This window comes from Podarcis vaucheri (genome assembly GCF_965113315.1).
Source record: "Podarcis vaucheri genome assembly, chromosome: 3".
Classification (NCBI taxonomy): Eukaryota; Metazoa; Chordata; class Lepidosauria; order Squamata; family Lacertidae; genus Podarcis; species Podarcis vaucheri.
The window spans coordinates 29,854,702-29,878,180 of NC_138761.1; the positions used below are offsets into that span (position 1 = coordinate 29,854,702).

Below are 23,479 nucleotides of genomic sequence, written 5' to 3' on the forward strand. Positions count from 1 at the left end.
TTGTTGGAATACAAGCGTAATGAAAAATAAAATATAAAATATTTCTAATCCATGACTTGGATCCACATTCATGTGTTAGTGATATGCATTTTGATGTATGCCTAGTCATATATGCCTAGGGAGACCTACCATCTGGATTGAAGTTCCTGAGTGTTGCAGGACTCTCTGGAGAGATGTGCTATGTTGCATGGTTAGCTATAGCTGAGGGATAAAAATCAGGGTCCTATCACGGATACATAAAAATGTGTTTGCACAGGGGCCCATATTTTCTAATATAGTTCTAATTCACATTACTGCCTGTCAAAAGAGAGTTGGGTTATATTTATGTTCCTTCAATCTCTTCCCCCTTTTAACACACAATCAAGGCTTAAATCAGAGTTACTTCATTGAATATATATTTTAATATATCAGATACATTGGTAGCTTAAAAATATAGTATACAAATTATAATTTGGGCCTATTAAATTATAAGATGCAATATTTTACTAAAACATTGGCCATATCACTTTAATGATATCACCTTAATTTTTGTGGTGGCTTCCCCTTGTGGAATGCTCTCCCCAGTGAGACTTGCCTGGCACCTTTGTTACATATCTCTAGGTGCCAAACAAAAGCATTCTTCTCCCAGGCCTTTGACTACTTAAACTGTGGCCTTTTAATCTGCCTGAAGGGGCGTTATTGTTTTTGTTTGTTTTTATGGTATGTAGTTTTGTGTTTTTACATTGTAAACCCCCCTGTGATCTTCAGATGAAGAGTGGTATAGAAATCTAATTAATTAAAATTAATTATTAATAATAAGGAATTTCTAAAAGACCTGAATGAAGCGGCTACAGAATGACAGGGTATAGGGCTTTGAGGGGATGAGATATTATTCTGATTGACTTACACTGTTACAAGCTGTGGAGAACATTGTTGCAATCAGCAGTACTGCCAGTATAAAAATGGGTTTGAGTGAGATCTGCGACCAGCTCACGCAGCATAACTGTTTTATGGGAACATTACAAAAATGAAAGTCTTACTCAATCTAAACAGGAAAACATGCCCCTATGATTTAAAGCTCAGCAGAAACTTTACTGAAAGCATGCTGGCTTGTTTTATGATACAAACCTTTATGGGAATTAGAAATTTGCACAGAATGAAGGTGTTATCAGAGTCACTGGACTCTAGAACTGAGCTAGTTCTGTTGTGAGAATAAATGGGCTAGAGGGCAGGGTATAGAATGGACAGGGGACAACAACTTAAGTTGAGGGATCAAAGGTTACAAGGATGTACCTTAGAAAATAAATGAGGCATTTTTAAACGTAATTATTGTCAACACACTCTGCCAGCCTGGGAGAAATTGTCTGCTTTATCCATGATCCAGAACAACTTTATTCATGGTCATATAACATACTACAGAGGTAAGCAGCATTGTGTCTGTCATTAATTGTGTCTGACCCAGCTGATCAGTAGACAGACCAATCTGCCTGAGGATTGTTTCCAGACTGCTGATCACCAGACCTTGCATAAGCAAGTCTACTGTGCTAGATTCTGGGGAAACTGACGTTCAGGATTTTGAAAAGTCCTTAACAATTTCCTAGCCATTACTAGTTAGTGGCTAGCAGCAAATGTAAGAATTAGCCTTGACAAATCTGGTAACCTAACAAGGGTCAAGAAGAAATCACTCTGTGATGTTTGAATACAAAGGATGAACTAAGATTCAAAATGCAAGTGCAAGTTTCTCAGATTCACTTTTATGTCCATTTCTTTATGAAAGCCTGCCATATTTGGGGGAATGTTTATGCTTACTTCTAATCAATGGGCCAAGGCTCAGGAAGACCAAAGATTGGACAAAGGAGGACAGCATATTGATACTGCAATGGAAGTGTTATTCTGTGTAACAGACATTTACTGCTTCTTTGAAGTTTACTTAATGCTAACTTCATCTAAAGTCTGCTGGGCAGTTCTGGACTACTGAGATAGAGAGGTTTGCAACACTTATTATTCCTTCTTAAAACAAAATGTAAATCTTGCCAATTGGAATAAGAGTGAATTGAACAGAGATGGCAGGATTGTAAAATGAATCTTTATTTAACTAGAAATGGCTATCCTATATATATGAGCAAAACCTGAGTTGCTCAGATAGAATGTGTTACTGAAACCAATTGCACTTTTGTACTTTGTGTGTTTATGCTGGAAGTAACTCATGAGTTTCTAATAAGCAAAGCAAAAGATAGTTGCACATTGTTTAAAATTTTACAATACACTAAAGAAGCCCTAGAAATTGGAGAACCATTTGATATGGAAAAAGAATTTCCATGAGCAATGATGCAAAAACCATCAATGAGATAAATGCTTTTAGAATGGATGCTAACAACACAGCAAAATAGTTTATTCACAATATGAAAAAAAGAAATGATGCCATATTCAGTGTATAGGTGAATGATCATTTGGATACAATGGCAGTATCAATGTGCAGCATTCTTAAAGACCATAGACTGCATTTTTTTTTAAGTGTAAAGAAGAGGAGTCATTGTATTCATATCAAGGAGTGTAGCTTTCTTTTGATTCTCAAACATGACAAAATCCATTGAGAGCTACATATGAGTACTGAAAAAATTCTCTATGTCACAGAGATTTGCATTGTTTTATCGCTGTGGAAAATGAAATCCATGGAATAGCAGTACATATACACTGAAAGCATTACCTCTTATAAAAATCTGAGGTGCAGTAGGATTCTATGATCTTGCCTGCATAAACACACCTTAGGTTTGGTGAGCATATGAAGATGCTTTACCCTGAGTAAGATTATTGCTCAATCTAGCACAGTTGTGCCCCTTTTGCCTGGGATTGGCTCTCTCAAGATGTTAAGGAGAAGTTATTTCCAGCCCTGCAGTAAGAACCATTTAGTTTTTGATGACAGGGTCTAAATTTGGCCTAAGCCACCTTACAGAATTATTCTGAGGTTAAGTGAGAACTATTCACATCACTCTGAGCAAAGGGTGGGATATAAATGTAATAAAAAATTGTACACAAAATACCATTATCTTGACCATAGCCCAACACTCAGCAGTTGGCCTGATTTCACATGACTGCAATATCAAGCGATGATCTATCTGCATGTGTGAATCAACTCTTAAGAGATATAAAAGCAGAGAGAAATGGTTTAGCAAACTGGGAACAAATATCGGGTCTATGCATTTCTGCATTACTTCTCCCCACTAACACACCAGCTCCAGCACTTCAGTCCAGGGCTGTTTAAATCAGAGGTCTCCATGACATCTGGTGAAGGAATAGGACTTTCAACCACATTCTTTTGGGGTTTGGACTATAAAATGGTTGTTTTTTGTATGAGAGATTATTCTATACAGGGACACATGTTAACAGGAAAGTTAAAGGTATGCACAGGAAACTTCTGCATAGACGGGTCAAAAGTTGTTGGGAGAATAGTTTGCTCAGGAAGGTTAGAAGTGCACAGGAGTGTCAAAGGTTCAACCTAGGAATCTGACAATTAAGAAACAGAAAGTTAAGAACTCTACTTTCCTTCTGACTAATTAAAATAGGGGTGGTTAGCCTGTGGCCCATAAACCCCTGCAACTTTATCTGCTGATGTGATTGAATGATAAACGATTCCTTTACCTGCCCTTTAGAGAGGATCTAAAAAGAGCAGTTAGTTTATATCCATTTTCAGCACTAAGCACCACAGTGCCGAGATAGAAGATAAGCCTATATATATATATATATATATATATATATATATATATATATATGCTTTCGTAGATTTTCACGGGTACAGGAATGCAGGTTTTGGTGTCTTCGGGTGTCTTCCCGTGTAAGAGTCGGGGTGTCTGTGCGACCTCGTCGAAACGTCGCACAGACACCCCGACTCTTACACGGGAAGACACCCGAAGACACCAAAACCTGCATATATATATATATATATATATATAGTAAAAGGTAAAGGACCCTGGACAGTTAAGTCCAGTCAAAGGTGATTATGGGGTTGGGCATGTGGCTAGCATGACTAAACCGCTTCTGGCACAACGGAACACCATGATGGAAACCAGAGCACACGGAAACACAGTTTATATTCAAATATATGCACTCCCTCTGACAGACCTTTAAAGAAGATCTCTAAAACCCTCTGCCTGTAGCATTTTCCTCCACCACAGTGCTAGACTGAGGATGGGTGGAAATACTGCCTTTTACTAGAATGGGAATAGCTGGAAATGATGGTTGTTTCTGCATATGCATGTATGCCTCTGTATGTACGTTAGTGCATGCAAGAGTATGAGTAAGAGAGAGAGAATTCTGGGAGACTGCATGCCTGGTGAGTGTATACTATATGTGTGGTGAATGTGCACATGTGGTAATTATATATGTAGGTTCTATATGTGTTGTGTGTGTGCATGCCCACATAGATTGGCCAAACCTACTGCTACTACATGGCCCTTGGAGCAGTGACTGCCTTTCAATGCAGTTCACAAAAAAGACTAGCCACCGCAGGCTAAAAGGAGACTGGTAAGGATCAGAGGTGGCATGCCTTCCATCTTAATCTTAGCTTAAGCCTCTAAAATGTGCTTTTAAGATAACTTTGGCTTTTTAACAGTTCAAGCATTAAGTGAAATATCAGAAGAAGCAGACTAGTACAGCAAGGATAGGAAACTCCAGACTTGGAGGCTGAATGAGGCCCTCTAGACATCTCTATCTGGCCCTTGGGACTCTCCCTAGGCCACATACTTTGTTGTCTCCACAGTGGTACCTCAGTTTACGAACTTAATCCGTTCCGGAAGTCCGTTCTTAAACCAAAACCGTTCTTAAAACAAGGCACACTTTCCCTAATGAGGCCTCCCGCCACCCTTCCACTGTTCAGATTCTGTTCTGGGACCAAGGTAAAGTTCTCAAACCGGGACACTATTTCGGGTTTTGCAGAATTTGTAAACTGAATAGTTCTTAAACCAGACTGTTCTTAAAGCGAGGTACCACTGTACTTTGTACCTTCCTTGAATGTTTCTGCCTTGATAGAACGTATCTTTGAATTCTGAGCATGCCTCTTGCTTGTCTGGATGGAGGACAGAGCTGTGTGAGAGAGTGTGTCCAGAAACAAGCCTACTGTACAAGATAAAATTAATTGCTTTGCCTACTTTTGGCCTATGACCCCACCCATTTGGCTTCCATAAGATTGCCTAGAAGGGAATGCAGTCCTTGGGCTGAAATCATTCCTCACTCCTCCAATATAGCATAAAAATTAAATTAAAATAAATATTTTCCACTTGCTGCTTTTGCATTTTATACGGATTTTGCAGGGGTTCCTTCTGGATGATTTTGGTATCTTATCCTGTTGATAAAATCTACAGCCATGGCTACTACTTTTATTAATTTTTGCTTTCATATCAAGACATACTGTTAACGTTTTCCTTTTTTTAAGGGAAATTCCCTTATTCTGAATAGAATTCCTCGCAAGAAAAGGGAAAAGTTGGCAGATAATCAAGACAAATCCAACACTTCTGATTGTGGTCAGTGCCAACTTCAGCACCAGTCATCCTTCAGCTGCTCCCGGGTCTCAAGCACACCAACAGGTCCCATTGCTGATGCTGACCTTGAGTCTGCACCACTAGTTAGGGGGTATAGCAGCTGCCTGCCATTTTAAATTTCTCACAGTACTATGGAGCACATGGCACAGGATCTCTCCAGAGCACTGAGGGAAGTTTTTAATGGTAGCCAGGGACCCAGTTACATAAGACAAAGACTGCCTTGCCAAAGTCATATGAAAGCTGGAGCCAGCCAATTTTGTGACTATTGAATCCTGAAAAGTACAACCCAAGACGAATACTTCTTAAACTCAACTTCTGAATTATATCAGGTGGTTGCAAGCCTTTGCATAATTCCCTGTGGGCACCAGTACAGTAAGAGCATTTAGTGGTGCAACTCTGTTGTGTATATCATAATAAATGTTACCAAATTGTAAGGATAAAGGAGAACAACAAAGGAGGGGGGGAAATACATGTTAAAGCAGGGCAGTGGGATTTGTTCTGGGCTGAAAAACAAACTAGACAGCCTCAGTTAATTTGCAGGTTTTATTAACTTAATTAGGAAGAGTGACAGCATGTTGGGATCTGTGACAAGTTGGTTATACCCCCAACCCCACCCATGCCAGCCGATTCAACCAGCCAACTGGAATGTCCAGTAGCTGCCTGATAGTGCCAGCTCTAAAACTGGGAATGTCACCATGTTCATCAAATTTGGATTGTGAGATCTTAAACCATAATAAACTTTAAAAGGGGTGGGAAAGAGAGAAATTAAATTCTTTCGTTTTTTGAAATGTTCTAGGATTATAGTTCCTGTTTTTAGAAAAAGCAGAAAATTCACTGCAGGCCTAAACTGCTGCTTTCTGTAATAGGATGTTTACTATCTGACATCAAGCTGCTGTTGGGAATGCCTGATTACAGCACAGAGGAACCTTAAGCACTGCTAACTATAACATTAATGGGGAATACATTATTCAGGTATGTGGCTGAGAATTCTTTTAACGGGGGTATATAAACCGAGGAGAGAGATAGGGAGAGACTTTAGGTCCTGCTGGTGGGACTTAAAACAAAATGTTGCAGTGTGGGGTGCTCCTGTTCAAGATACCAGCCAGCCATGCCCTTTCCAATTCCACCCTACACACTTCCTATTTTCCCTCTCCCAATGTAGGCAGTAGTCTGTGTCCACAAAACATGATCAATCTTCATTAAGCTGTTTCGTGGTTCTTCCCATGCCTTTCAGGATTATTTCCCTTAAAAAGATAAATCTTCTTGTTGTTTGGTAAACCTTGGGTTTCCCCTAAGCCTGGTGACTCAAACGTAATAAAACATGTTTCTCCTGCTGCACTTTAAATGCCAGAAAAGTGAACACTTCTATTTTTTTTAAAAAACCAAATACATATAAATATTAAATAATAAGAAGGCTTCATAAAGGTGCAATGAAAGACTAGTAAGGGCATTCTTTTCCTTATCATTCATTACCCAATAACATTTGAAAATAAAATGTTAAGTAAAGGAGTGTTAATGTGTAATTAATCTCTGTTTATATGATCTTGGTAATATTCCCCCAGAACTATAATGTTGGGGGTTCTAATCTATGCTGAATGGAAAACTAGGGTGTATTCATGTTTATTCTAGACTGGCAAAAAATGCTCGTCAATGTAACAGGCAATGCAGAAACAGATTCCCATATCACAGCAACTCAAGAGTAGCGCAGTGAATTCACATAGATGAACATTGCACCACTTCTATGGATCCCTCTTAGTTGAGCCATCTAATTTCAGGGGTGTGGGGTAGTTTACAGCAGCGTTCCAAAGTGCAGTTTTTTTCCCTTCTCCCTATAGGAATGAATGGCAGCCATTAAAAAAAAAACCAAGTTAGTAAATAAAAGAATGTTCTCCCTAAATACTATTTTTGCCTGGGAGAGCAAGTAGAGCAAGTTATGATCCTCTCGGCAGTCTTTCCAGTTGAAAACCGTTATTTCCCCCCATAGAACTCAATTGTATGAGCACATCGTTTTATATCAGTGTGTGTGTGTGTGTCTTTAAAAGCACATTTGTCTCACCTTTCAAGCCTGCATACTTTTGTGATTTTCTGGTTGGCCTAATAAAAATATTGCCCTAATATGCTTTGATTTTTCTTATGGACCAAGGTCGCTAGCATAAGGTGTACAAACTACACACATAACTTATGAAGTGGCCTGCATTCCTTGATTTTCTTTACTATAAATATTATTTGATCCATCTAAACTAAAGGAGAATGGAGAACATGGGGGAGGGGGACAAAACCTAGCCAGCTAGCTTCCTCCCTTTCTTGACTGAATGTAAGTTTAAGATTGGTTTTGCTATCTGTGTACAAGTAGAAGACAAGAGGAAAGTTCATCTCCTTTGTTTCCTGGCTGGTCTTGCCTTCAGTCACCAGGGGAAGGAGGATTTCCAATGTGCTTATAGGCTGACCTGCCTCTGAGAGAGAATTCATACATCACACAAAAATAAATGTGAGGACCTGCTTCTCTGCAAATGTAAGAAAGCCTTCAGATCCTTCCATTACTTTTCTTAATACCTGCAATATTCAATTTACACTCATCCTAATTATATTTTGACATGATACATTATAAAACGTTCCAGTCTGCTGGATACATGATGCATTTTTAATTCTTTTTTAAACTTCAGCAGATCACTTTCTTTACCTGTAGTTATTTTGAGACAAACTGCAGTATTGAAAATGCTTTACAAACAGCCTTTCAAAAAAACCCGCACAATGTATTGGATAAGTGGTCAAATGCTTAGAAAAATCAAATATTAGAGGAATGTAAGCATGTTTATATTATGAGGACAAAACACAGTGAAAACAAGGCACTGCAGATTTTAACTTGATTACCAGTCCATAATCAAAGGATAAGGAGTTGACCTTGGCATACTGTCTCAAGGTAACAGTGATACACACACAAACACAAATGTACACAGACACACAGACACATTCAGGTACTTTCTAACACAGAATAGACTTTAAATTCTTAAAGGGTCTGTTTAGCACATATTTTTGTATGTAAATTATATTACCAAACCCAGGTATAAACCATACAATTAACCGCTTATGGAATCATATAATTATAGCGTTGAAAGGGACCTTGGAGGTCATCTACTCCAATACAGAACAGTTCTATTTTGAAGCCATTATTACCAGTGTGTCATCAAAACAGTTAATATTGCTCTATGGATACTTCACGTATTTTATATTACTGACATGTTAGGGAAATTAGTCTTATATTTGTTGCCAGTATCATTTGAACAGATATGACGATGCATACTAATTACTTTATTGCACAGTTCTCCTTTTTTATATACTCCTTTTCTAATTAACTTGTTTTGTATCCACATTTGTATAAATGTGTGTTAGATAACTGAATTAAATCAGCATTGACATTCACTTTAAGGTGAGTTCTCTTTTTTTGCAGAATGATAGGAAATCTTAATTTTTATTTTGATATTTGTATATTCCCACTCATTATTCTCTGTTATATATGTCTATGGAATTTCAGTATTTTGAATTGACTTCTGAGTTGCAGCGAGCAAAACTCCAGTCATGGGATGCTTCTATTGGTGGAAGGGGGGAAGAGCTGGTTTTCACTGATTTTCCCTCCCTGCTGAAATCCACCCATCCTCTAAATATTTGTTATAGAGGGTTGACGGACCCAACTGTGTTGGGATGGAATGTGGGGGGCTGCATGGTGGAATTAACCAAAATTGCCTTCTACCAACAGGAACTTCCACTGCCTTGAAAGCCCTTTCAGAAATGGAAGGACACTTGGGATCCAAGCCTTTGATTAAAAAAATACAAAAATCAATACAAACTGAACCTAGAGGATATAACCACAATTTACATGTACGGACCAAATATTGTTATATAATTCCACAGTTCAAAGCCAACAACCGGCACTTACATTACAAATTGATCCCCAAACCTTCATGACTTCTCACCAAAGGTCCTTCTTTGAAACTCCCCTCTTAACATTGCTCCTAGCACAACCCCAAATTAAGAAGTTATATTTGCCTCAAATTCTCTTCTTTCAGAATCAAGCTGATTTAGAAAGCTAGATGCTTCTTGCAAAAATCAGCACCAAAAATCTTTATCCTTGTGCTAAAGATTAAACATGCAAAGTGTGATTCTGGAAAAAATAATCAACTTAAAAAGGGAAATGTCTCCTGTCACAAATTGATTTTCATTATAAGACTCAAGTAATAAGCTTTAACTGACTCTTCTTATAGAGAATATCGTAAGAATTAGATAATAATTGAACAAGAGAGTTACATAACATTTCAAAGGTTCTCCCAAACCATACATTGCATTGATTTTCTTGAAACATCATTATGCAATCTGACCAATGTATCATGCAGTCTTTTATCCTAACCAGAATATCTAGCTTTATGACAGAAAGGAGCCTCAGCTCTGGTACCAGTCCTAAAAAGAATGAAAGACAATATTCATATTTCCATGAAAGAGAACCATGGTTTGTCAAATGAGCCTTTGGAGGTATTCTCTCCAAAAATTACTCTAACTTTATTTTTTAACTCTTCCAGTTAAATGACCAGTTAACTCTTCCAGTTAACTTCAATGACCAGTTCTTCTTTCATTCTAACACATATTCACTTTAACCTTCATTTCTTCTTGTATTTTGTCATGATTAGCATTATTTTCCCCAATAAATTTTATTTCTTAACTTTTTATTTTCTCTGCTACATTTCTATCCTATTTGTTTATCAGTATTTTGAAGCTATTCCAGTCCATTAATCTGACAAAATAAATATTTTATCTTTCAAGAGTTAAAATAGAACTAGACTCATGTACATATTTTGATCCAGATTTCTGACTGAATTTAGTTGCAAAATGAACTAAATTGGGAGGTATTGTTTTTATACCTTTCATCATCTCCCAGCAGAACCAGATACAAACAAATCAATTAATCATTCCTCCACAAACTATAAATCAGTAGTTATCAACTAGTCAGTTGAATAATCAATATCAGTAAAACAAACCTTCAACTTTGATTTAATCGTGGAAACATTGAAAATGATATCTAATGATCTAATGATCAGTTGTAGAAGATTTTAAAAGGCCATTCAATGGTGTCACATTATTACAAGATGAAACCATCACAAAGCACAAGAGATAAACGTTTCCAACAAAATTTTTAAAACACAGTCAAAATATTAGCAAGCAGAACGAAAGAAAAAATTAATGCAATCTACAAACAAAATGGTTAACAAGCCAGAAATGTCGTAACACAGTGGCAAGGAAGGAATCAGCAGCTTGGTGACTGTATGTGACTCTGTGTATGTGCTAAAGCCACCCTGGCTCTTCTGACCACTCCTCTTCCATGTCATGTTTGTGTATGTGCATGACAGAGAGAAAAGAGCAGTGGAGAAAGAGAAGTAGCTGCTACATGGTAGTCATTGGGGGGGGGGGGCTTGCAATGGGTAGGGCAACCCAGAGAGTGGGAAGGAGGGAGGGAAGTGGGGAAATGTAAATGGACAGAGTTGAAACAAACAGAAGGAGGTGAAGCCTTGGCAAGCAATCAGTTTCAGGCTATATTAACAGAGGAGAAAAATGGGGGGAGGGAACTGAGTAGGGTGGAGAGATAGGCCGTCCTGCAAAAATGCCAATCATTTTTGCACCACATCACGCTTCCCACTAGTACACCATCTCTAACATTCCCAAGGGAATGTGGAAAGGTTCTTCACTCCTGTCCTAACACTTCAAGCAACCACAATTACTTCAAGTCAGAAGCCAAACTAACATTCTTCCATTCTCTTCTCCCCAAAATGTGTGAAATCTAGTAAATTTAAATGCATTATAAATGGAACTTTTTTTTTTTTAATGTTGCAGCATGAAGTGCTCCTGTTCAGACTAGAGTTCCAGCCTGCTATGCCCTCTTTTGGCTACTGTATTCCACTCATTCCTCCTCAGTTTTATCTCCTAGTCCCTAAAAAAATTCATATCACATTGTGTAGCCATTAAGTAAATTCAGTCCTCTTTTGGTTCTCCCTCCCTTTAGAGGTTTTTATCTTGTTTTTGTACTTGTGCAAACCTTGAGGTTCTCCTAAGATTGAAGATACCTTCCTCTTGTATGCTTATGGTGCTGTTTTGGCTACAGAAGAAATCACACATGGAGAATTAGTTTGCTATTAGTATATGAAACTGACACAACAGTAAAGATCAGTCATAGGGTTTTTAATCAATAGGTCTGCGACTAAAGGGATTGGTTGTCTACCAGCTCCTTCCAATTCTTGAAAGACCACACTAGCAAATTTAATGCCACAGAAGATTTCATTGGGATTCAAAAGATGACCAGATTTGAGAACAAGGCCAAATTAGCAAATTTAATGTCACATAAAACTTAACTGGAATTCAAGATGACCAGATTGGAGAACTAGGCCAAAACTAACAATGAATTTCAAAAGGGACAAATGTCATGTTCTACACTTAAGGCAGGAATAATCAGCTGCCCAAATATAAGATGGGGGACACCTGGATTGACAGTAGTACATGTGAAAAGAATCTAGGGTCTTAGTAGCCACTGTTTGATGCAGCAGCAAAAAAAGCTAATGCTATTCTACGCTGCATCATCAGAAGTATAGTGTACCAAACAAGGGAATTAACAGTACTGTTCTGTTCTACCTTGGTCAGCCCACACCTGGAGTACTGTGTGCAGTTCTGGGTGCCACAATTTAATAAGGATATTGACAAGCTGGAATGTGTACGGGGAGAGCAACCTAGATGATCAAGGGTGTGGAACCAAGCCTTAAGAGGAATTATTGAGGAAGTTGGATATATTTAGCCTGGAAATGAGGAGTCTGAGAAGAGATATGACAGCCACCTTTAAATATCTAAAGCAGAGCTTTCCAGACTTTTCATGTTGGTAACACACTTTTTAGAAATGCATCATTTCACTACACAGTAATTCAGTTTTACTAGCAAACTGGGGGTTAAACTAACTGCTTTCCAGCCCTGGAAGAAGTGTGGAGAGTGTTCACGTGACACACTTACATACTGTAGCCGACACACTAACGTGTCGCAACACACAGTTTGAAAAGATCTGATCTAAAGTGCTGTCACATGGAAGATGGAGCAAGCTTGCTTTCTCATGCTACAGATGCTAGGACCCAAACTAATGGCTTCAAGTTACAAGAACAGAGATTATGACTAAACATTAGGGAGAACTTTCTGACAATAAGAGCTGTTCAACAGTGAAACAGGCTCCCTCGGAAGGTGGTGGACTCGCCTTTCTTGGAGCAGAGGTCTAGATGGCCATCTGTCATGGATGCTTTAGTTGAGACTCCTGTATTGTAGGGGGTTAGGCTAGATGACTCTTGGGGTCCCTTCCAACTGTACAATTCTATGATTCTGTGACTAGTGCTGGCTGGGAGAAATGCACCTGGGGAAATGCAGCCTGATGAGCAGCCAGAAGGTTGTTTGTTCCCATAGAGCAACTGTAAGAACTTTGTCCCAGCTGCAGCTGAATTCAAGGAGAATCCCACTGTGTTGACAGTTCATCAGCAGGTGGCAGTTGTGTTGTGGTGAGAGCACTAATACTACTCATGAATGTATAGAGTGTGATACATGGTGTGCCTTGGATTTTTATATATTATTCTTATTGAATTATTGTGTTTGTATTTACTGTAGTTACTGCATCATATTATATCAATCTTTGCACCACATTGGGGGGGCCTTGGCCAAAAAGCAGTATTGAAATAAACTTATGATGATGAACAACTTAATTGGAGAAAGCTAAGTTGCCAGTTCACAAGCTAGCAAATCAATGAAATAGTAGACCAGCAGGGAAATGCATATTATAAATTTTGTTATATTTCTCATTTTCAGATATTCCTACCAAAAGAAAACTAAAGATCAACAAGAACTGCACCAAGTGGGCCAACACCTCAATCAAACAACAGCAAGTCATGCAGTAAAAGAAGCTGGGATCCTGGAATATTTCTAATCAGCTGTTTGGAGGGCAAGGGGGAGCAGGGAGATTGGATGCTGTAATAGAGGGTAGGATTACCAGGGTTCACACATGCAGCTTCAGGTGTGATCAGTGGCTGTTTGCATGCACAATTGCCCACACAGGGAGGGATATACACAGAGAAGCCTGTTAAAGAAGATAAGCAGCCTAGCTGCATTAGGTGCAAGTAACTATGTTATTTATAAACTGTTATAGGAGTATTGGTAAAGTGTATGGAACTTGGCTTTCCTACAATGTTCAGCCAGCTGCTTCATAGTAACTAATAATGACATCCAGTTGCTGTTGTTTTGAAAAGTTATAAAATGTATATTTTCTGTTTATTAGCATTTGTTTATGGTCTCTAGGGTTGCCATATGACCAGGTTGGCTGGCTTTTCATAGATTTGAGACTGGCCATCCAATGCTCATCTCAGATACTAGCTAATGCAGCTTTTCAGTTTTCATAATTGTTTATATCTGAATCTATAACTACATATACATATATATCTATGCATACAGATATATAGTTTGTATTCCTTGCAGAAATGTGCACACATGTGCATATAGCATTCTGGGCAATTTAGAGAAGAACAAATCAACTCCCCACCTTCTACTGCTACAGCTGGTGAGAAAATAGGGGTCATCTCAGATATGATTGACATGGAAGCAACAATATTCATAGAGATAGGAAAATGCTTTAGAGTCAGAACAATGCTATTGCTTTTTACCTCCCTTAGCTGGAAATGGTGGCTGCCCAGAAAAAAAGAGCTTAGAAATCGAGAATTTTAGAGTAGTTGGGTAGCAATTCTGGGTGGTTTGTCCACCAAGAAGCAAAACATACCAAAAAGACAAGAATTTAGGCTTTTTTCTAGCTCAACTCTTACTTCATGTGAATAAATATGGTTTTTAAAGCTTTTTAAACATATAGAAATTACTCTGTATGGCCAATACAAGATAAAAACTAGGTATCTGGGCTAGCTAATGGCTAAAGTGATAAGCCAGAATCTGAATCGATTTCCCCAAGTCTGGTGCTTTCCAGGTGTTTTGGACTACAACTCCCATCTGCTTCAGCCAGCATAATCAGACATGATGGGACTTGTAGTCCAAAACCTCAGTAGGGCACCCAATTGGGCAAGGGTGATTTAGGCAAACCTCAATAAACTGTAGTTCATATGGCAACCCTCAAGGTGTGACTATAAACAAATACCAAGATAAAAGGTTCTTTTCGTGAGCATTGACTAAGTTATACATCAGAGGAAGGGGGAGAAGGAGGAAGGAATGCACAAGCCTGAAACTCAGCTCTGTCTTGCACACCAGCCACATTCTGATGTAACAATAAACAATGGTATATCACTACAAAAATTAACTTAGCCTCTCGTGGCTCAAGCACTCATCTCTCTCCTCCTCCTCCTCCACTCACACCACCAGGAGAATGAGTTCAGAAGCTTTTATTCTGCTTTAAACATACCGGTAGTTTACCATCATGTCCAAAATCAGACAAACTGTTTGGTCTTAACTATGTTTAGCTGAAAGAAGTCAACATATGTCTATGAATTATGAAGCTATTTTGTTTCAGCGAACTATGGTTCAGATCAGGCATAGGCAAACTCAGCCCTCCAGTGGTCAGGGGTGATGGGAGTTGTAGTCCCAAAACATCTGGAGGGCCGAGTTTGCCTACATCTTGTTAAGATTAATAATAGTTTAGGGTTCAGGTGTAATGCTAAACTATGTTACAAGCTCTTCACAGTTATATGAGCTTCTTTCATCCCTATAATGATAAAACAATGAATTGGACCAGTATGTGGTCCTCATCATTCTTAGGAAGCATTTTAAACACCACTCTTAATTCATGCAGGAAGCAAGCCCATGATTGGCCCTGCTTTTCTCCCTTCTAGTCCTGAACTACTGCTTTTAGCTGACCAGCTGACCATCAAGCTGATGGGGAAGTGTCTAGCTGAAATGTTGCTGTCTGGATAAAAGCAGTGTGGTCATCCACCTCACTTTCTCTGTGATGATGTCAGATGTTGCCACTGACAGGCAGCAGACAGCAGGATGAGGTAATTTTGACTGCTTCCTGGAGGAGGCACAACACAGTGGAAGCCAAGGTATGAGCTTTATGTATATGATTTTTCCTACAGATTAAAATGATAGAAGTTTTTTTTTTTAATTCAGCAACAAATATATTATGCTATACACAGCAAAGTGACATATATGACTTAATTTATTGTTGTCTGCTTTCTAAGTCTTATTCCTGCCTTGCTAAAGTTGGTTTATGGGTTTAGGGAGATAAAAATATTATTTGAAACCTGAACACTTATTCAAGAGTGAGCTCATACTTTGAATGCCTAGCCAGAAATGGAATGGACACACTCGTCAGAATTAATTATCATGTATTTGATTTAACTGGCCCTTCAATTAGATTGTAAGAAAAATTAATTCATGATCCTAAGCAAATTTACTCAGATAATAAGCCTCACCAAGTTTAATGGTACTTAGTCTGTAGTAATATGTTTAGGACTACAGCAATACAGTGCGATTGTATGCATGATGACATTTCACCCCAGTCCCTGGATATCCTCAACCAGTTGTTTCATGCAGGTGTTCCAAAGAATGGAGGCCAGGACCTGTGTCCAGCCCACCCCCCCACCCCGCAAAGCTGTCACTAGAGCAATAAGAAATTCCTTAGCATCACCTTCTAGAAACAACATTCCAGATAGGTCAGCTTCTAGCTGAAATTCTTGATCCCACCACTGCTACCTTTATGCTGCACATTTGCTTTATTTGTATGTTATAAAATAGAATAACTGGGCTGAAGATTTCTCATCCTGAGCTGACTGGAAGCTTTATTTATCATGCTTAAAAATAATACTAAAGAAACAAATGGGATTCATTTGAAAGTTCTTGTTGCTGCTTGTTTGCTAGTGACTCATATCCACATTGTTCTCTACTAACGTTTCTGATCTGTAGAAATGAATAGAATGGTTCCAACGTGAAAATCATGCCTGAGACCAAATGGTATGTTGAGCTTCTAAAAGTCTTTTTTGTATGAGAGATAAGATACAGAAGTTCTCACATAAAAGTAAAGCCCTTATTGGAAGAAAAAAAAAACTAAGCAATTCTGCATGTATTTTATTTATTTCTTCTATGTTAGGGAGTTCTTACTTCAAATTAGGCATCCCAAATCATTTATCATGCAAATTGGAGTAGAGGATTATTTGTGTCTTAAGAAATTTGGATATAAATTTGTCCTTAAAAATATCTTTCATAGCTTTTTTTTCTTTTTTCAATGTTTCTTGGACAATTTTATTATATAGCATAATTGTATTTCTCATTGTTTCCACTAAACAATCTTCAAACATAAGTTTTATAATTACACATACCTTAAAGGTGTATCAAATATGTGCATGCATGAAAGCATGGTGAAATTATGAAAGTTTATACTTTAAAAAATAAATCATTATGTTTTATGCTACAATATAGTATATTTATTATTTTATTTATTTAATCATTTAATCCTACACTTCAAACAAGGAGTTCACACAAGGCTATCTGCTCTTCTCATTTTTATCCTCACAACTCTTGAGGTAGGCTAGGCTGAGAGATAGTTAAGTATAGGTTACCCACTGACCTTCATGGCTGAGCGGCACTTTGTACCCCGGCCTTCCCAGTCCAACATAGTCCAATGCTCTACCACACTACTTCTCAATATATCTCAGAGTATATAATACTAAAATTGTTTAAAATACAGTGGTACCTCTGGATGCGAACGGAATCTGTTCCGGAGCCCCATTCGCATCCTGAAGCGAACGCAACCCGTGTCTGCGTGTTTGTGCGCAGGTCGTGATTCGCCGCTTCCACGCATGTGCGTGACATCATTTTGACCATCTGCGTATGTGTGAGCGGCAAAACCCGGAAGTAATGCACTCTGTTACTTCCGGGTCACCACAGCGTGCAACCCGAAAATACTAATCCCGAAGCTACTTCAACCCAAGGTATGACTGTTCTGCAGTCTTGGTTTGGAGGAAGGAGAGAAGAGCAAAAATAAGAAAATTCCTTGCCTAACCTTCCCTGCCATTGTTTTCCTCTCTGTGCATGATAAGGGTGAGTGTTTTCCTATAATGTTTCTAATACTTTCTGATGGAACCATTTCAATCGGTTTTCATGCCTGGAAGTGCAGAAACAGTGCTGGTCACCCTAATGAATGACCTATGCTGGAGGAAAGACCAAGAGAGTACAACAGTTCCCATTTTTCAGACCCCATGAATTTCAAGATGTGCACAAATGTGTCCTTTTGGAAAAGCTCTGAGTTGGGAGTTAGACATTCCAACCTATCTGTAATATTGTTTCCAGAAGGTGATGCTTGGGAATTTATTCTTACTATCATAGCATTTTTGCTGGGGGCCCCAAGGTCCTGACTTCTATGCTTTTGAACACCTGCATGAAACAACCTGGCTGAAGATATCCCAGGATCTAGTGTTAAATGTCATCAATATACTGATTACTTCCAACTCTACTTCTCCTTTACATCTGAGTCAAGTAAGGTAGTGGAAGTGCTGAATCAGTGTCTGGAATCAGTAATAGGCTGGATTAGGGCCAATAAACTGAAGCTCAGTCTTGGCATGATAGTGGTTCTGTGGGCAGGTGGTTTACCTGCTCCAGGTAAAGATGTCTGACCTGTTATGGATGGGACGACACTCTTGCTAAAGGATAAGCTTTGCATTTCAGGAGAAGATGCTGATAATGAGGGTCCCAAGCATTCCACCCACTTAAAAGGCCCCACTGGTTCCTAGTTCCTAGTTGAATGTTCTGAGCACATTCAAAGTGTTGGTGCTTACCTTTAAAGTCCTATGCTACTTGGAAGCAGGAAGGAATGCCTGCCCCTACATCAAACTACCCAAGAGCATTAAGGTGATCTTTGGAAGCACTCCTCAAGATGCCCCAAACAGAGGCGGATTTAGGGCAGCACAACTGATTCCCTTGCACTGGGCACCAAGCCGAAGGGGGTGCCAAAGGGCATCACAACTATGACATAGTACATGCACAGAATGGAAGGTGAGAGGTGAGGGGTAGCCAATTTTTGACCTCTCACAGGGTGCTGATGAAATTTGAAAGACCAAAGTCCGCCCCTGCCCCAAAACTGAAGTAAGGTCAGTGGTGACAAGGGAAAAGGCCTACTCAGTTGTAGTCCTTCCTGTCCATGGAATTCTCTACCTAGGGAACTTTACTGGGCTTCTACATTGTTGTTGTTCATGTGTGTCTGCATGTGAGTGTGCCAGGTGAAAACTTTTTTTTTATTTCCGCAGACATTTTAAATGGTTTAGCTGCTGCTTTTAACTACTCTTTCACTGAGAGTGGTGGATAGTTTCCAGCCCTCAGGCCTAGTTAGGCCCACCAGGACTGTTCATTTGGCCTGTGAGGCCATTTCAGCCAAGCCATGCCCATCTGCCCTACAGATAAAGACATGGCTGGATCAAATGAGTTTCTGCAAACACTGTGTGTCAGCTGATTGTTTTCCTTTGCAAACCACTTTGCCCTTGGCATTTGGGCAGAAACATTGTGATATCAGGTGAGTGACAAACAGGCAGCTTGCAGTCAGGACCTGACTACAGTAGGACTCTCCCCATCAGCAGCTGGCATTCAGAGGTTTGTATCCTTTGATGGTCTTATAGTGTATGATTTTTTTCTAATCCTCTTCTAAAGCCATTCAAGTTAATGGCCATTATTACATCTTGCGAGAGTGAATTCAATAGTTTAACTGTCTGCTGCTTGAAGAAGGATTTTCTTCTGTCTGTCCTGATTCTTCCAACATTTGGCTGCATTGGATGGTCACAGCTTCTAGTATTATGAGAGAGGGAGAAAAGCATCTCTCTATCCAGTTTCTCCACTCTTATCTGCTATGCCTCTATCATGCCCATACTTTTCATACTTGTTGGAATTATCTGCGTTGGTGCCTTCAGTATTTTACCTTTAAGAAACTCCCATCCAACTTGGGACTCCCTTTTTATTCAAGTATTCCTGACTATGGGATTTCACCCACTAGTTCCTTAAAAAGTGAAAACTTATTATGCCAATAAAGTCTGAATGAATTAATGAATGAATAAGTGAAAACTTATTAAGATCCTCACCTATTGACACAATCTTCAACATGGCTACTCAAAATTAACTTGTGTTGGAAATAAGTCACACTGAGTTCAAAAGGACTTCTTTCTGAATAGAAATGTATAGGATTGTGCTGCAAGTCACACTTATTTCTTTTAGACTGTAATCCGTAAGTCTTGCGAGAAGTTACACAAGAATGAAACTTTAAAATAGTTCATTAAAATAGTCCTGGGTTTAAAATATATTTTCCTGTTTCCTGTTTTGCTTATTTTATTGTGTATTTTTTTTCTTTCACTTTCTTTAAGATTAGGCAGAGAGAACTGATTTCTTTAGGTGATACTAATCTCTAATGCCTTTTGTCAAGCAGGCTCCAAATACACAAGGCATCCTAAGAAGCCTTTCTAAACTCTGCCATGCGATATTAAGGCTATTGAAGGGCACTAATGTGTTTGTGTGGGTTTTTTTAAAAAGGGGGGCTGGGAGATGAAGAAGCGGTGAAAGTTAAGCTACAATACTTTTTTAATGTCATGTGTATTGTTTTAACAACTACAAATAGCAGGCACTGAGGGGCTCAGAACTGCAGCAGATTAAGGGGGTAACGCTTTTTTAAAACTTTGGAAAACTATAAAAATGTATTTGTTTTGTTGGGAATTTTCTGAAAGGTAATTTTTAGACTGCACTGCTCAATGTTTTGTTTTAGTATATTGATACTAGATTTTTATTGACAGCATGTCTTTCAACTTTGTGCATTTGTGAATTGTGGATATTATGTTTTACTTTGCTGCTTATTTTTTAAAATCCTTAGACATTTACAATATATAAATTGATTAATTAAATAATTAATTAAAAACAAATATTTCCCTCTGCCACAGACCTGATGAAGATTGTCCCTCCAAAGCTGATATTTGCATCAGGAGGAGGAACTCCCAGTGTAAGACTGAACGGAAAAGAGGTTGGCTGGGAGATTATAAAAATGGATAAGGGAGATTATGGAGCTAGTTAGAGTGGTAGATGTTATTGGGAAGGGAAAGGAATGAACTATTAAAAGCAAGTGGTAGATGCAGGTCAATTCTGGAGGAATGATATGAAGAAAGGACAGGACAGAGACAGAAGAGGTGGGTGGAGGGAAAGGAATAAATGTAAAATAAACACTATCCTTTCTCTTAATTACAAAGCTAAGAATCTGAAGCTGGGATCCCCTCATGCAAATTAAAGGTCATTTGCTCATCGCACAAATATCTGCTTTAATAAAAATAAAAAGGACTGATGCATGTTCACTTGGAAGACTGCACTAATAAAGTGATCAGTTTCATATACTGTATTAAGAAATCATTGGAGATACAACACTTCTGCATTTACTCTCACATTGCCCAATGTCACCTCAAATGCAATGCTTTTCAATGAAAGCACCACACATTCATCAGTGAGTCATCAAGCTCTGAATCATCACAACGTGAGAAATAAAAAAGGATGTGAACCAATGCTATGGATTGTTTGCATTTGCTTTTACCTAATTTGAATGTGTTTTGGAATGTCCTAGTTCTTCCACAATGGATTTGAACCTCACGGGGCAGAGTACAATATTAGCAATGGATGCTTCTGCACGAAAGGATAGTGGAAAAGTGGTTGTGATCATGAAAAGCAATAATTCATATAAATAAGTGGAAAATAACAGTAAATAGAGCTCAGCAAGAGAACACTGCTTTTTTCAATAAAATGGATAACTATCTTCATAAACACAGACAGAAATTTATCTTAAAAGTTTATAAAGAAATCATAGAATCTTAGAGTTGGAAGGGACCATTTGTGGTTTGTGGTTGCCAGACCCCTTTAATTCCACGATCAAGCAAGTCTTAAAATATAAACTAAGCTAGTTTACTCATGAGGTGATTTCCTGGTGGATGAACCATTATGAGAAACAAAGGAAAGGAGCTCTGAGGGAGACGGCAAATGTGTGGGGTCCGTCTCCTAGCCCCAGCCCGCAGTTAGATGGAAGGAGAAAAGCTGGAGTTTAGAGCAGAGTTTTCAGGGATGTGACCTAGAAGTAAAGCAGGAGAGAGCACAATGTTTGATTTCCATTTGAATCCAAGGCTGTGGCTATGGGACAAACAAGAGCCTTGTTGGGTGTTAATGCTGTGAACAACTCCAACGTAGGCTTTGGTTGTATATATGTGTAAATAAAGCAACTATCTTAAAGACACCACAGTCTCTGCTGTGCCTCGTTTCCAAAAGGAAACATTGACTCTGGGCAAGTGCCTTGAACCCCTGGAATCTTGCACTGCTCAGAGATTGGGGAGGCGCGCAGCAATATTATTAACCAATGAGATCAACATTTTCTTGCATGTTTTGGAACATGACATGTGGCACAAAGACAAAACCTTGACACTGCAAGACAAGAAAGATACTCAAGAATATTTTCCCACAAATCTGATACTAACGCTTCAATCATGTTTGTGCAAACTTCTGGAAACAGAATAGCATGCCCTAGCATGAGGGATGAGATACAAATACATCATCAGAGTTCCTAAGCACGTCAAACTAGGATGTTCTAGTTACCTGAGAATATTAATGTTCTGCTGCTAAATATGCGGTAACTGACAATTGTGAGCTTTTGGGATTCATAGGTAGGGGTTGTTTAGGAAAAACCCTCAAACTCTGCTTTTTCAAAAGTGGTCAAGAAGACATTTTCTCTCCCCCCTTCCCTGTGATTTTCTGGCCTGTACGTTACTGTTTTGGGAGGGCATTCTGTACTCTTTCTTTCTTTCTTTCTTTCTTTACCTTTTCCTTGAGTGTGAGGAATTGAGAAGGTGAGAAGAAAGACAAAAGTAAGGAGGAATGAAAAGTTCACAACTGGGTGTGGATGTGCTTGCCATTCTGCCTCCTCCAACTTAATGCAAGAGCTGTTCTCTAGGATGTCCTGTTTTAGCAATCATAATAAAAAGGTAGTTGAAAACATACAAAGGATGGCCCTGCCTGCTTTATTTCTAGGGTGCACGTGAGACATTATCAATCACAGCAAATGCTTTCAGCCTATTGTTTGTGCAATTCATCATTAAAAACATGTACTGTGGTCAGCCTTTGATAGAAACAAATGCATTCTTAACCAGGTTGCCTTATTTCTGGTTTGTGTGATCTGCTACCTGCCGTGTGCACCTGGCCCACTTTCAGCCGCATAGGTGACTTGCATGTGTGTGACCTGAAAAAGAGGTGAATAAAAGTCTTGCTTGCCTATGTGCCCTGGCCTGCCATCACCAATTCAACGGGTCAGTGGAAACAAGACTTCACATCTTCCCAAAGCAAGCCAGACAGACTAGGGCTTTGGAGGGGAAGCATGGAAGATAAAAGGCAACTCACTCGCTTTGCTGTCACTACCGCTCAATGAATAGGAGGCTTTACTGTCACCTATAAATGGCCCTGGATCGAAGTCACTTTTTCCACATGAGGCAGCAAAGTTCGAGCACAGTCCCTGCAAGTTCCTGCTGCTATTTTCTGGGACTGCGCTGGCCCCTCAGCTATGTGCCTAGGCATGGCAAGCCTCCTTCCATGCCAAATGCCCACCAGTCCATCCTGGGAGCTTGGTACCAAAAAATGTACGTCCCACTAAGCTCCCCTGAACTTTGCACTGGAGAGGCACACAGAGCCACTCACTGTGACTCTTTTACTTCCCTTGTTTTATGAATAGAGGTGACTTCCAGGGCACGATACCTCTGTCTTTGTTAATTTCATGCCACACTAAAGTGGGAACTGAGCAAATGCAGATGCAGTCTCCTTCCAATACACACTCTGCTCCCTAGAAGACGTTTTCCTGGCAACTGACCGAGTCCAATATCAGCAACACACCTGCCTCATTAAAAGCCTCACTTTCTGGCTCATAC

The 23,479-nt window shown here is 39.1% G+C and overlaps 1 protein-coding gene across 9 annotated transcripts in view; it reads right to left on the minus strand.

The window, feature by feature from the left end:
* Window positions 1–23,479, minus strand: part of ESRRG (estrogen related receptor gamma) — a 481,625-nt gene that overhangs the window by 450,692 nt on the left and 7,454 nt on the right. The gene's annotated exons all lie outside the window — the stretch shown is intronic.